Below are 15,013 nucleotides of genomic sequence, written 5' to 3' on the forward strand. Positions count from 1 at the left end.
ATTAAGCTCTTTGAAATAATATAACTGTAGCTAATATCTAAATAGGGTTTAATATGTGTGAGGCACTGTTTAAGCTCATGTGCACATATTTAAACCTAACAACAGGGATGCCCGGGTGGCTCAGCCGTTAAGCATCTGCCTTCAGCTCAGGTCATGATCCCAGGGTCCTGGGATGGAGCCCTGCATCACTCTCCCTGCTCATCAGGAGACCTGCTTCCCCCTCTCCCATTCCCCCTGCTTGTGTTCCCTCTCTCACTGTGTCTCTCTCTGTCAAATTAAAAAAAAAAAAAAAATTTTTTTTTAAACCTAACAACTCTTTGTAAGGATAGGTACTCTCACCCACTGACAAATAAGGAAACTGTGGTAGAGTGGATATGTAACCCAGCCAAAGGGAATCAGTCTTGCTCCAGGATCTCGACCAGTCCCGTATACTTCCTGTGTGATACTGTTAACCTAGAAAAATGCACTCACAAATGGAAGTCCTCATATATAGCACTTAGAGACACCCCTCAACACAAAAGAAGTTTTTTAAGGTTTTTCCAAAATAAAAATGGACAGAAATGTATGTGGAAGGGTGCAATCTAAATTAGAGGAAAAAAACATGAACAAAAAAAATTAAGTTGCAGGGGCACCTGGGTGGCTCAGTTGATTAAGCAGAGACTTAAGTCAGGTCATGATCTTAGGATCCTGGGATCAAGCTCCGCAACAGGCTCCCCGCTCAGCAAGGAGACTGCTTCTCCCTCTTCCTCCGCTCCTGCCCCCTGCTGGTGCTTTTTCTCTCTCTCAAATAAATAAAATCTTAAAAATAACAAAATCTTTAGGGGCACCTAAGTGGCTGTCATTAAGCATCTGCCTTGGGCTCAGGTCGTGATCCCAGGATCTTGGGATCGAGCCCCGCATCAGGCTCCCTGCTCATCAGGAAACTGCTTTCCCTCTCCCACTTACCCTGCTTGTATTCCCTCTCTTGCTGTGTCTCTCTGTCAAATAAATAAATAAAATCTTTAAAATATAATAAAAATGAAATCTTTTAAAAAATCAAGTTGCGGGGCGCCTGGGTGACTCAGTGGGCTAATGCATCTGCTTTCAGCTCAGGTCATGTTCTTGGGGTCCTGGGATCAAGCCCTGCATCGGGCTCTCTCTGTTCAGCAGGGAGTCTGCTTCCCTTCCTCTCTCTTTTTGCCTGCCTCTCTGCCTACTTGTGATCTCTGTCTGTCAAATAAATAAATAAAATCTTTAAAAAAAATCAAGTTGCAATAGAACTACATGAACAATTATTCCATATTAAGTTCAAAAAGATATCAAACATGCTATGTTGTTTAGGGATATATTCAGAGTAAAATTGTAAGAAAAGTCAGGGAATGGTAACAGCCACAGTTCAGCTGGGTAGTTTCCTCTGAGTGGGAGGGATTAAAATGGAAAATGAATCAAGTGCTGGTTCGTGGGATGCCAGGGTGGCTCAGTGGGTTAAGCCTCTGTTTAAGGTCAGGTCTGCTCAGGTCATGATCTCAGGGTCTTGGGATCGAGCAGTGTCAGGGTCTCTGCTCCGCAGGGAGCCTGCTTCCCCCCTCTCTCTGCCTGCCTCTCTGCCTGCTTGTGATCTGTCAAATAAAAAATAAGATCTTAAAAAAAAAAAAAAAAAAGGCAGGTTTGCTTCAGTTACTGGTAATGTTCTAAAGCTGGACGACTATAAAGCAAACAAAAAGGAATTTGAATCCAGACTGATACTTTCTGACCTTAAGCTAATTCTCTCACATCCTGAGCCTTCCTTTCCTTGCCTATGAAGTGAGGGAGATACTATCAAAAGTTGCAAGATTGAAGTGAAGCACATGAGAAGCTTCGCACAGATCTAAGCACCACTGGCTGTGAAGATGAAACAGGAAGATAAAATAGGATGATGCCTAAGAGCCAAACACAATTAAGTGCTTGGGACCTTGCATCATAAACTGGTACATTCTTCATGGTACTGATTCAAAAATCCCTGGAGGAAAAAGTCCAAGTCTCCTCCTACCCTCACCCCATCCCAGTCTCAATCCCCTCCACAAAGTAACCTTGACTGGTAACAGACTAATTCGGTTCTTGTCTTCAGAACAAGAACCCAGGTGAGGGATTTTAAGAATCCTAATTAAGTATTACCTACTTTAATACAAGGGGCGGGGCAGAGGGAGAGAACCTGATTCCTTGCTCCATCCCACAACCCTAACCTGAGCTGAAAGTTCCAGGGACACCACCTAGGCATCCCTATCTATGCTAATTTAAAGTGGTGGTGGGTGGGGTAGAGCCTGCATGATCCAGTCAGGTAGGTGTCTGACTTTGGCTCAGATCACGATCATGGGGTCCTGGGATGGAGTCCTATGTAGGGCTCCCAGCTGAGCTCCAAGTCTGCTTATCTCTCACTCTGCCGTCCCCCAGCTTGTGCTTTCTCTCAATAAAATCTTAAATTTTTTTTTCTTTTAAATAAAATGGTGACTAGGGTGCCTGGGTGGTTCAGTGGGTTAAGCCTCTGCCTTCGGCTCAGGTTGTGATCTCAGGGTCCTGGGATCAAGACCTGCGTCGGGCTCTCTGCTCAGCAGGAAGTCTGCTTCCCCGTCTCTGCCTGCTGCTCTGCCTACTTGTGCTCTGTCAAGTAAATAAAATCTTTTAATAAAATAAAATAAATGGTGGGGACCAAGCTGGAAACAGTAGGCAGGGGCACCTGGTTATTCAGTTGGTTGGAAATCTGCCTTTGGCTTAGGTCACAATCTCAGGGTCCTGAGATCAAGTCAGCAGGGAGTCCGCTTCTCCCTTTCCCTCCTCCCTCTGCTCATGTAGTCACTCTCACAAAATCTCAAAAAAAACCCTTTTTTTTTTCAGTAGGCAAATACAGAAGAAATGTAGTTTTAAAGAGATTTACTCATCTGACTCAGCTGATAGAGCACAGGACTCTTGATCTTGAAGTTTAAGTTCAAGCCCCACATTGCGGAATAGAGATTATACTTAATAAAGTGGCAAAGGTTAAAAAAGACTAAAAAGTGGGTGCCTGGGTGGCTCAGTTGGTTAAGTAACTGCCTTCAGCTCAGGTCTCATGGTCCCGAAGTCCCGGAATCAAGTCCTGCATCAGGCTCCCAGCTCCATGGGGAGTCTGCTTCTCCCTCTGACCTTCTCCCCTCTCATGCTCTCACTCACTCTAATAAATAATCTTTAAAAAAAAAAGAGACTAGGGGCGCCTGGGTGGCTCAGTGGTTTGGGCTGCTGCCTTTGGCTCGGGTCATGATCTCAGGGTCCTGGGATCGAGCCCCGCATCGGGCTCCCTGCTCCGCAGGAAGCCTGCTTCCCTCTCTCTCTCTCTCTGCCTACTTGTGATCTCCGTCTTTCAAATAAATAAATAAATAATCTTTAAAAAAAAAAAAAAAGAGAGAGAGACTAGAATGTACTATGAGTTAACAGCACTAAACTGGTGTCAAGTGTTCCCACTGGGAGTAGCAATGACAGGTATAGGGAAAACAGTCAATCTCATGAGGACCCTGATGTCACCGAGCATAAACTGTACAACCTTATGAATATACTATGCATTGTTTTATGAGTAAATCCTTTGAAATTCTATTTTTGGAAGTGTATTATACAACTTCAGATGGGTGCAAATAGGGAATCAGCACTGGTTTACAGCGACTAGAAACCTAAATGCCCCTCATCCCAAGAACTGGATGATTAAGTCCTAACAGCAATGGCAATTTGTACATGCTGGTGAAAAACCATCCTTGAGGAGCGCCTGGGTGGCTCAGTGGGTTAAGCCGCTGCCTTCGGCTCAGGTCATGATCTCAGGGTCCTGGGATCGAGTCCCGCATCGGGCTCTCTGCTCAGCAGGGAGCCTGCTTCCTCCTCTCTCTCTGCCTGCCTCTCCATCTACTTGTGATCTCTGTCTGTCAAATACATAAAATCTTTAAAAAAAAAAAGAAAAACCATCCTTGAAATAGTGGAAATATGAATATGCTTCCCCCCCATTTTTACTATTATGAAATACACATAAAACCTACCAACTTTTTTAAGACTTTACTTGACAGAGCTAGATAGAGTGAGCACAAGCAGGGGCAACCACAAGAGAGGGAGAAGCAGGCTCACCACTGAGCAGGGAGCCTGACCACAGGACCATAACCTGAGCCAAAGCTTTACTGAGCCACCCAGGTGTCCCTATCTGAACCTTTTTTTTTTTTTTTTTTTTAAAGATCTATTTGACAGAGATCACAAGTAGGGAGAGATGGAAGCAGGCTCCCCTCTGAACAGATGCGGAGCTAGACCCTGAGATCACAACTCAAGCAGGAGGCAGTGCATTAACCCACTGAGCCACCCAGGTGGCCCTATCTGAACCAATTTTAAGCACACACTTCAATAGTACTAAATACGCTCTATAATACTGAACAACCATCACCACGATTTATCTTCTTTTTTTCTAAGATTTTATTTATTCATTTGGCAGGCAGAGAGGAGGAAGCACGCTCCCTGATGCACAGAAAGCCTGTGGAGCTCGATCCCAGGACCTTGGGATCATGACCCCAAGCTGAAGGCAGACTTTAACCCAGAGCCACCTAGGTGCCCCCATCTCCTTTATTCTTAAGTTTCTTTTTGAAGATTTGACAGAGAGAGGGGGAAGCAGGCTCTCCAATTGAGCGGAGAGCCCAACGAGGGGCTTGATCCCAGGACCCCTCACCCGCAGGGCCCCTGAGCCAAAGGCAGAGGCTCAACCCACTGAGCCACCCAGGCACCCCTTCTTTACATCTTCTAAAACTGAAATTCTCTATCCACATTTCCCATTTACCCCTTTCCCCAACCCCTAGTAACCACCATGGGTATGTGCTTTTAAATAAAAACCATTTGTTTCCACTGACTCTTCAAAAGGCAAATTACCTGTGTCAGTATTTCAACACCCTAAAAACCTTGGTAAAACCTAGTCCATTAAAATCCTGTGGCACCCCACCTAAATAAAACTCTTAATTTTAGTGTCAACCTAGTTTTAGCTTTCTGTATACAGCGGTACAGATGTATAGCTGTTAGCTGTGATACTCATTCACAGATGGTTACCTTTCACCTCCCTACATCTTTTCATACCACCTTGTTTTTACAGAAACCAAACTTTTATTTTGCTTTAAAATGTTTCATTAGAATCTTTTTAATAGGGGCGCCTGGGTGGCTCAGTGGGTTAAGCTGCTGCCTTCGGCTCAGGTCATGATCTCAGCGTCCTGGGATCGAGTCCCGCATCGGGCTCTCTGCTCAGCAGGAAGCCTGCTTCCTCCTCCTCTCTCTCTCTGCCTACTTGTGATCTCTCTCTGTCAAATAAATAAATAAAATCTTAAAAAAAAAAAAAAAAAGAATCTTTTTAATAAAAACAACAAATGTTTTTATTAAAGAAGTCTTATTGATCTAAAAATATTTAAGCATCTCAAAATTCCTGGGCAGTTTCATTTTTCCAGTAAGTTGACAGCTGCTGCTCATACAGGTCAATGCAAGGAGGTTAGATGGAAGTTCCTAGGATCTGCCCAACACCAGATAGGAGATAATCCTCTGCGTTAACACCTGAAATTTCATAGAAGAACATGTATTAGAACCATGCAGGCAACTAGAATTAAGAAATGAACCTGAGTGGATAGGGGAAACATGAGTAATCAACGGTTTCAAAGATCCTCAGAGAAATGCTAATGGTTCAAAAAGGTTATCACTACCACTCTGGGGCTGCAAGAGAAAAGGGCACTCACCATAGTAGCCAGAAAGAAACAATGTGGCTCTTCTCATCACAGCCTGCAGGTTCAAGTGGCAGGAGCCATTACCTAGGCATTACAGACATCTCTCCACAGCATCTCTCCAAGAGGGCGAATTCAAAAGACTTCAGCCGCCACCAGACCGGTGCCTAATCTGAAAGTGAGCGACCCCAGCTAGGCTTCCAGAATAATCACGCTAGAAAGATGAAAACGGGGCAGACAACCCAATGAGAAGGACAAGCAAAGTTAAGGTCCCCCTGTAGGCCCATTCTCTGAGACTCAAGTATCCAGTTCTCCAAATGAGTCAGAATTTAGTTTTTGACATCAAGACCAGCATCAGAGACTCTAGTCTGAGAAATCATCATTCCCAATTTAAGGAGACTTGGATCCCTGGAGGCCATTCTGGGAAGGGATGTAATACGCTGAACGACAACTGCCCCAGTGTAGGGATGTGACAAATGAAGAGTAGAGATATAAGTGGGAAAGAGTAAAGTTGGGGAGAGGGGGGCAGCCTCAGAACTGCAAAAAATACTGCCATCAGGGAAGCCCAGTATGTACAGTAATAAAGTAGACTGAACCATGCTTGAAAAAACATGGGGAATTACAGAGTTTTTAAATAGTCACAAAAGAAAAGTAAACCGAAAAGCAGTCCTTGGAAAATCACTAGGTAAAATACTTGCACTGCTTCGCGTGTTCGTTAGAAAATAGATTCCACACTGACCCCATGAAAGAGGCAGGTTTGGGGATAAAGCGGTGAAAAGCACGGGAGGAGGATCTCACACCTAACACTCACCTTTATTCAACGGTTAACACTCCGGCGGACATCTTTAGAAACCTTGTGGAGAAAACACAGGCATTTGTTACTAGCACAGGTTCTCGGCCCTGAGTTTCTCCCCAGCCCAACCCTTGGAAAAACCCTGCCCGGGGGTGGTCAGCGCGCTGCGGTGATGGCGTCAGCGAGACACTCAGCGTCACCTGGGTTCATCATTACCCCCGTCTTCCCCCAGGACCACCACCAGCCACTCCATCCTGCGCAATCCACTCACCCTCGAGGCGCTGCGGACACGCCTGCGGGGACCAGGGACCTGGGAAGAAACAGGGAGTCAGCAGAGGCCGGGGCGACGCTAGCCGCGTCCCCCCGGCCCTGGGCTGGGTCAGTTCCGAAGAGCGGCGTCACGGGCGCGTCAGAAACTCTAGTCTGTAACGGTAGGTCATCCTGCTCAGCCCGAGACTGCGGCCCCCTCACCCGCAGGGCCCCGAGACACCTACTCCCAGGAAGCCGGGGCCATCGCCTCCCCGGGTGTCGGGGAGGGAGCCCGGCAGCCCCGAGGGGGGCGAAGCAGCACTCCAGAACCCGGCGCAGCCAGACAATCGCACAAAGAGAACCACAACCCCACGTCCCCGGCTATTTATAGCGGCGTGAGGCTGGGGGCCTGACAGGCATGGCTGTCTTCGTCCATGCCAGGCTCGACCCACGGCGTCGTCCCAGTCGTTCGGCCAAATAAGAATAAATCAAAGGAAAGAGAAGCAGGGGAGAATGTGTCACACGCTTCCGGGCAAATATGGGCATATCTTGTTAATTTCGAAAACAAAAGACGGAGGACTTTTTCTCTCGACCGGCCGGGCCAGACGCATGCGCAGAGGTGCTCATTTCCGAAGCCGTTTCTCCAGGGACAGCCAGTGCCCCCTGCAGTAATGACCGAGGGACCTCTCCCTCTTCCTCACCCGGGCCCGCTTGGGATCCGGGTCGTTCGGGGACGCTGTCACCCGCTTCGTCAAGCTAGCGAAATCTGAATTCGCAACCCACTGCAGCCCGCAGACCTTAATGTCTTTTTTTTTTTTAACAGCTTTAAGATATAAATGACATACAATAAACAATTAAAAAAAAAAAAGCAAACACCATTTGAGGGGCGCCTGGGCGGCTCAGATGGTTAATCTTCTGCCTTCCCCTCTGGTCATGATCTCCAGGTCCCGGAAGGGAGCCACACGTCAGGCTCCCTACTCAGCGGGGAGTCAGCGACTCCCTCTCCCTCTCTCTGCCTGCTGCTCCCCTTGCTTGCGTTCTCTCTCTCTCTCAAATAAATAAAATCTTAAAAAAACAAAAACAAAAAACAGCACACCATTTGAGGGTTCCTGGGTAGCTCAGTCGGTTAGGGGTCTGCTTTTAGCTCAGGTTGTGGTCCCACAATTGTGGGATCCGCATTGGGCTCCTTGCTCAGCAGGGGGCTCCTTGCTCAGCCGGGAGCCTGCTTCTCCCCCTGCCTTCCTCTCTTGCTCTCAGTCCGTGTCTCATGCATAAATAAATAAAATCTTTAAAAAAAAAATACACCATTTGAAAAAATAAACCATTTGATAACTTATTTTTTCCAAGTATTTTTTTTTAAGATTTTATTTATTTATCAGAGAGAGAGAGAGGGGGAGAGAGCGAGCACAGGCAGACAGAGTGGCAGGCAGAGGCAGAGGGAGAAGCAGGCTCCCCGCTGAGCAAGGAGCCCGATGTAGGACTCCATCCCAGGACGCTGGGATCATGACCCGAGCCGAAGGCAGCTGCTTAACCAACTGAGCCACCGAGAGAGAGAGAGAGAGAGAGAGAGAGAGAGAGAGAGAGAGAGAGAGAAAACGAGCAGGGGGGAGGGGCAAAGAGAGAAGCAGTCTCCCCAATGAGCGGGGAGACCGATGCCATGCGGGAACTCTATCCCAGGACCCTGGGATCATGACCTGAGCCGAAAGCGAACCTTAAGGGTCTGAGCCACCCAGGCGCTCCCCATTTGATAAATTAAAAAAGCATTCTAACCGCTTTTAAGTGTAAAGTCAGTAGTGTTGAACATATTCACATTGCTGTGCAACGAATCTACAGAACTTTTCTTCTCTTACACTACTAAAACACAAAACCATTAAAGTACTCCCTTAAGCTGAACTACTCCCATTAAACGACATCCCATCTTCTATTTCATGTCCTCTGAGCCATGCATGGCCTGGGAGTTGGCCAGAAACAGTGGACCCACTCTGTTCAGTATACTCTAAATAGCACTATATATTTCAGGGAGGTTGGAAGCAAAACAAATGATGGTGGTGTAGCAACATCCAGGCCCTGTTCTCCCTTTGCTAGTTTTGCTCTCCCAGAAATCTGGTCATTTGCTCTTGGACACTTAATCCATCAACTCATAAATTATCCCAAATCCCACCTTCCTGGACCCTTCTATTGCTCCTCATTGCAGTTAATGTTTGGTGATGTGGTTGGCATCCTCATCTTTTGTGAGAAAGACACTTGGGTGAGGGGATGAGTTAGGGGTTCCAGATCATAGGATATCAGTCCTTTTTTTTCCTCTTAGTAATCTCTACATGCAACATAGGGCTCAAACACACCACCTGAGATCAAGAGTTGCAGGCTCTATTAATTGAACCAGTCAGGTGCCCCCCAAATCAGCCTTAAGGCACATAATTTAGGCACAGTGAATACAGATTAAAATTTGGAAGAAGGCCAGTGTGGGTGTAGGAAATATATCATTTTACCTCTGCAATCACTTTTTCATCTGACCTCCCTTCCCCCACGATTTCAAACTTCTATCAAAAAAATCTCTCCCAGAGGGGCACCTGGATGGCTTAGTCATTAAGCGTCTGTCTTTGGCTCAGGTCATAATCCCAGGGTCCTTCTCTCTTTGCCCCTCCCCCCTGCTCGTTCTCTCTCTCTCTCTCTCTCTCTCTCTCTCTCTCTCGGTGGCTCAGTTGGTTAAGCAGCTGCCTTCGGCTTGGGTCATGATCCCAGCGTCCTGGGATGGAGTCCTACATCGGGCTCCCTGCTCAGTGGGGAGCCTGCTTCTCCCTCTCCCACTCCTCCTGCTTGCATTCCTCTCTTGCTGTGTCTCTCTCTGTCAAATAAATAAATAAAATCTTAAAAAAAAAATCTCTCCCAGGGGTGCCTGGCTGGCTCAGTGGAGCAACTCTTGATCTTGGGGTAGTGAGTCTGAGCACCAAGTTGGATGTAGAGTTTAGGAATAAAAATAAATAATAAAGGGGCGCCTGGGTGGCTCAGTGGGTTAAAGCCTCTGCCTTCGGCTCAGGTCATGATCCCAACATCCTGGGATCGAGCCCGGCATCAGGCTCTCTGCTCTGCGGAGAGCCTGCTTCCTCCTCTCTCTGCCTGCCTCCTTGCCTGCTTGTGATCTCTCTCTCTGTCAAGTAAATAAATAAAATCTTTAAAATAAATAAATAAATATATATATATATAAATAGGGACACCTGGGTGGCTCAGTTGGTTAATCCGCTGCCTTCAGCTCAGGTCATGATCCCAGCATCCTGGGATCTAGTCCCACATCAAGGGCTCCTTGCTCAGCAGGGAGCCTGCTTCTCTCACTGTCTCTTCCTGCCACTCTGTCTGTATGTGCTGGCTCGCTCTCTCTCTGACAAATAAATAAATAAAATGTTTAAAAAATAATAATAAAATAAATAAATAAATAATAAAAATAAAAAAATCTCTTCCAAGCATCCTATAGTATTCACTCATTCATTTAGTACATTTCTCGGCTCCCAAGGACTGAATTCCACCCAGAGTTGATGTTGCAAAGTAAGTTTGCCTTAAGTTCCAAGATATGTGTATGTGCAGGGAGCCATGAATTCTCATAAACTTTTAAAAAAAAATTTTTTTTTGGACATTTGGAAGATTTTGATTTTCTCAAGAAAAAAAAATTTTTTTAAGGTTTGGTTTTGTTCTTAACTCTCTATACCCAATATGGGGCTCAAACTCAGGACCCTGAGATCAAGAGTTGCATGCTCTTCAGGTGCCTCTGAATTCTCATATTCTGATGTTGCTTTCTAAAGAACCATGTCCGGCCTTAGGGATTCTCTTTTTTGATCTGTTTGTCCTGGGAGATTTCCCTCACCGATATCACCGCTGCTGAGTTAATCAACACTCTTTTCAACAACTCCTTTCAAGCCTTTGTGCTCCCATTCACAGCAGAAACCCCCTTCCCACTACCTGCTGCTTCTCGAAGCACTGACAGCTCCCTCCCTCTCCCATACCCCAGCCCTCTAAAAACGTAATCAGGAGCAGCTTCTGATGCACAGCAGAAACACTCAGGCACCTTAGCCCGCCCCCCAAAGACTAGACTCCTAGTGGAGACCAGGCAATGGGTATTTTTTTTAGCCTCCCCTGATGATTTGAATACACCACCACGTTGGAGAAACAGGTCTCCAGAGCTTGCATATATCTATTCCCTCTACTACCTGGCAGGCAGGGGGGGAGGGGTGGGAGGGGTAGGGGGGTGAGGTGGGGAAGATAAGAAAGCCCGCAATTCCTGCTGCTGCAGCAATGTAACTGTACTTTCTAAGGCCTTTGGTAGGAGGCTATAGTAGTATATAGTTCACTTATTTTGTGAGTCAAGCAGGCCTTTGAGACTTGGTCCAGGAACCAAAAGAGCTTACTATATTCCCTTTACAAGCTTTCAAGGAGTGCTTTCTCTACTTTGTCATTCGTAAAAAACATTGGATTTTTTTCCCCCCAGGGTGAAGTTTCAACAAAACACAGAAATTGAACTTTGTTTTTATTTTGGAGTTGTTCTTTCCAGCCCCAGTTTTGGGAAGGCAGGAAGTTGGGATTCTACCAGGCTAAGGAATATGCTAAGGACCTTTAATCTAACTGCTAGAGCAGGAAGAAAGCCCATTTCCTTGATCTTCCCAGCTTTACACTCTACTCCTTTCAGCTCCTCCTTCATAATTAAATTAGATGTTACTTTAAGTTCTTATGGTTTTGAGAGTCTCCCTAAAAGGAAAAGGAGGTGACTGATCTTTAGAACTGGGGTAAAACCGTCACTTAGAACCGATAGGACCCAATATCAACAGTGTTGAGGCAGTGTGAAAAAAACATTTGTTGCTAATTTTACCCTGGATGTAGTTGAAGTGACCACTTCCACATGCTAATCTATGAAAAAAACGTTAAAATATCTAATTAGGAGGGGAGATGAGAATTACTTAAGATTATTGGGGTGAAGCAAAGAACCTGCTTCATTGTCAAGCCCCCAAAACCCTCAGACTCTCCCCCTCTGTGCCCTTGCTGGGATAACTGCAGCAGAGTGACCATGGCTGAAGATACTGCTTGTCTATTCCACATTTCTGCTCAAAATGTTGTAGAACTTTAGAAGTGAGGTCATTCAGAAAAATTTCTTTATTTTAAAGTGAGACAACCAAAACTAAGGCTAATAATGTGCACTCAGTCACCGAACTGGAATTTACAAAGTAAATCACTGTATCTGCATCTCCTTTTTGCTGCTTTACACACCCCCCATTATCACTCATAACCTAAGTAACAGACCAGAAGACTCATAGCTCAGAAGGGACAAATTAAGGGTTCTGCAAACATTAAGATCAAGCAAATAAGGAGCCATGAACCCCTCTCAATACTGCCTGTAAACCCACAATAACTTATCCCTCAAACCATTTTTTTGCAGCCCCCATCCCTACTATTCCCCTAAAAAAGGTGCATCCAGGGAAATGGGCACCTAGAATTTTCTAGCACAGACGTCATTTGCAACCTAAAATTAAGTCCCAACATAAGTAGCCAAATCATGGCTCCTCACACTGCACATCTCTCCAGAAGTACTGTCCCTTTCACTGATCTATGCAATTCAGATATTCCAGGAGCCCGTTATCCCCTCTCAATAAAAATAGACTCACATTTTTTAACATTTTATTTTCCATCATGAAGTATACAAATTATAAAAAACAACCATACGAACCTAAAGTGACATTCCAAGACTTCTGGTGTTTACACAGCAAAATTGGACAGAGGGTGGCAGTATTTACTCATTTTACAAACAAAAAAAAAAAAGAAAAAGAAAAAAAAAGACTTACAGTACCAGTTACTTTAAAAGCAAAAAATTCTACCAAACACAGTATTACACTAGAAAGAAATAATAAAGACAAATACTATCATGTAACAACCTAACTTTAGATTGAACTAAAATAGTAGAAAATGGAAGGTAGAAAAAAAACCAGTGCAACAGCAAGGTCCGCAGGTCACTACCAACTTGTAAAGAAACCAGGAGCAATGAAGGTTAAGGACCCTAATCCACCTCCTCAATGGTAGGGCCAGACCCAGAGCCCCCTTTGGGGGCCTGAGCCCCAAAACCGCCGGCCCCGGGGCCACCCGCCCCCTGGTACAGTCCAGTGATGATGGGGTTACACACCTGCTCCAGCTCCTTCCTCTTGTGCTCAAACTCATCCTTCTCGGCCAGGGTGTTGGCGTCCAGCCAGGAAATCACCTCCTGGCACTTGTCCAGCACCTTCTTCTTGTCCGCCTCGCTGATCTTCCCCTTGAGACCCTCATCCTCCACGGCACTCTTCATGTTGAAGGCGTAGGACTCCAGGGCGTTCTTGGCAGACACCCTCTCTCGCTGCACCTCATCCTCAGCCTTGTACTTCTCCGCCTCCTGCACCATGCGCTCGATCTCCTCCTTGCTCAGGCGGCCCTTGTCGTTGGTGATGGTGATCTTGTTGGCCTTGCCGGTGCTCTTGTCCGTGGCCGTGACGTTCAGGATGCCGTTGGCGTCAATGTCGAAGGTCACCTCGATCTGGGGCACCCCCCGGGGCGCCGGAGGAATGCCACTCAGCTCGAAGCGCCCCAGCAGGTTGTTGTCCCGCGTCATGGACCTCTCGCCCTCGTACACCTGGATCAGCACGCCGGGCTGGTTGTCCGAGTAGGTGGTGAAGATCTGCGTCTGCTTGGTGGGGATGGTGGAGTTGCGCTTGATCAGGGCGGTCATCACGCCCCCGGCCGTCTCCAGCCCCAACGACAGCGGGGCCACGTCCAGCAGCAGCAGGTCCTGCACGTTCTCAGACTTGTCCCCCATCAGGATGGCCGCCTGCACCGCCGCCCCGTAGGCCACGGCTTCGTCGGGGTTGATGCTCTTGTTGAGGTCGCGCCCATTGAAGAAGTCTTGCAGCAGCTTCTGCACCTTGGGGATGCGGGTGGAGCCCCCCACCAGGACCAGGTCGTGGATCTGGGCCTTGTCCAGCTTGGCGTCGCGCAGCGCCTTCTCCACGGGCTCCAGCGTGCTGCGGAACAGGTCCGAGCACAGCTCCTCGAACCGCGCCCTGGTGATGGACGTGTAGAAGTCGATGCCCTCGAACAGGGAGTCGATCTCCAGGCTGGCCTGGGTGCTGGACGACAGGGTCCTCTTGGCCCTCTCGCAGGCCGTGCGCAACCGCCTCACGGCTCGCTTGTTCTGGCTGATGTCCTTCTTGTGCTTCCTCTTGAACTCCTCCACGAAGTGGTTCACCAGCCGGTTGTCAAAGTCCTCCCCTCCCAGGTGGGTGTCCCCCGCCGTGGCCTTCACCTCGAAGATGCCGTCGTCGATCGTCAGGATGGATACATCGAAGGTGCCGCCGCCCAGGTCAAAGATGAGCACGTTGCGCTCCCCCTTGCCCGTCCTGTCCAGGCCGTAGGCGATGGCGGCGGCCGTGGGCTCGTTGATGATCCTCAGCACGTTCAGCCCCGCGATCACCCCCGCGTCCTTGGTGGCCTGGCGCTGCGAGTCGTTGAAGTAGGCCGGCACGGTGATCACCGCGTTGGTCACCGGGTAGCCCAGGTACGCCTCGGCGATCTCTTTCATCTTGGTCAGCACCATGGACGAGATCTCCTCGGGATAGAACGCCTTGGTCTCGCCCTTGTAGCTCACCTGCACCTTGGGCTTATCGCCGTCGCTGATCACCTGGAAGGGCCAGTGCTTCATGTCCGACTGCACCACCGGGTCGCCGAACTTGCGGCCGATCAGCCGCTTTGCGTCGAACACGGTGTTCTGCGGGTTCAGCGCCACCTGGTTCTTGGCCGCATCCCCGATGAGCCGCTCCGTGTCGGTGAAGGCCACGTAGCTGGGGGTGGTGCGGTTGCCCTGGTCGTTGGCGATGATCTCCACCTTGCCATGCTGGAACACCCCCACGCAGGAGTAGGTGGTGCCCAGGTCGATGCCGATGGCCGCGGTTTTCGCCATGCCGCTGCCCTGCTCTCTTCCTTGCCCCGCGCTCAGGTTCAGGCTTTGGAAAGGCGGTCGGAATCCGCGACGAGGAACTCGGTCTTCTCGAAAGCTGCAAACTCGCAAAGGCGCGGGAGCGGGCCTCAATAACGCGGCGAAAGTTGCGCTAGCGGATGCCTCAGGACAGCCTGGAGCCTCTTTGCCGCTTTGCGTTTGCCGGCGGCGGCGCGGCTCTGCGCTTATAACGCTTCATCCAGCCCCGCCTTTTCCGTCCTCGACCAATCGCGGAGCTCTGCGGGGCTGCCCGGTCGGGAATATTCC

The 15,013-nt window shown here is 48.1% G+C and overlaps 1 long non-coding RNA gene and 1 pseudogene across 5 annotated transcripts; both read right to left on the reverse strand.

Annotated features, from left to right (window-relative positions):
* Positions 1-5,086: 5,086 nt before the first annotated feature.
* LOC309858367 lies at positions 5,087-7,317 on the reverse strand. 4 transcript variants are annotated; one of them, XR_014308162.1, is made up of 6 exons: positions 6,996-7,316; positions 6,773-6,811; positions 6,520-6,561; positions 5,724-5,880; positions 5,359-5,544; positions 5,087-5,153 (listed from the first exon to the last, which is right to left on the reverse strand). It is a non-coding gene; the product is annotated as an uncharacterized lncRNA (long non-coding RNA). The 4 variants fall into 4 exon arrangements; XR_014308163.1 differs by having other exon boundaries at positions 5,724-5,922; XR_014308164.1 differs by lacking the exon at positions 5,087-5,153 and having other exon boundaries at positions 5,339-5,544; positions 6,996-7,317.
* A 5,077-nt stretch (positions 7,318-12,394) lies between these two features.
* On the reverse strand, positions 12,395-15,007 carry LOC309858365 (heat shock 70 kDa protein 1 pseudogene; annotated as a pseudogene). The gene has a single exon. The product of its transcript is annotated as a heat shock 70 kDa protein 1 pseudogene (transcript).
* Between the last annotated feature and the right edge of the window lie 6 nt (positions 15,008-15,013).

The sequence above is a fragment of the Mustela nivalis genome (genome assembly GCF_964662115.1).
Source record: "Mustela nivalis genome assembly, contig: HAP1_SCAFFOLD_2264, whole genome shotgun sequence".
In the NCBI taxonomy this organism is placed as follows: domain Eukaryota; kingdom Metazoa; phylum Chordata; class Mammalia; order Carnivora; family Mustelidae; genus Mustela; species Mustela nivalis.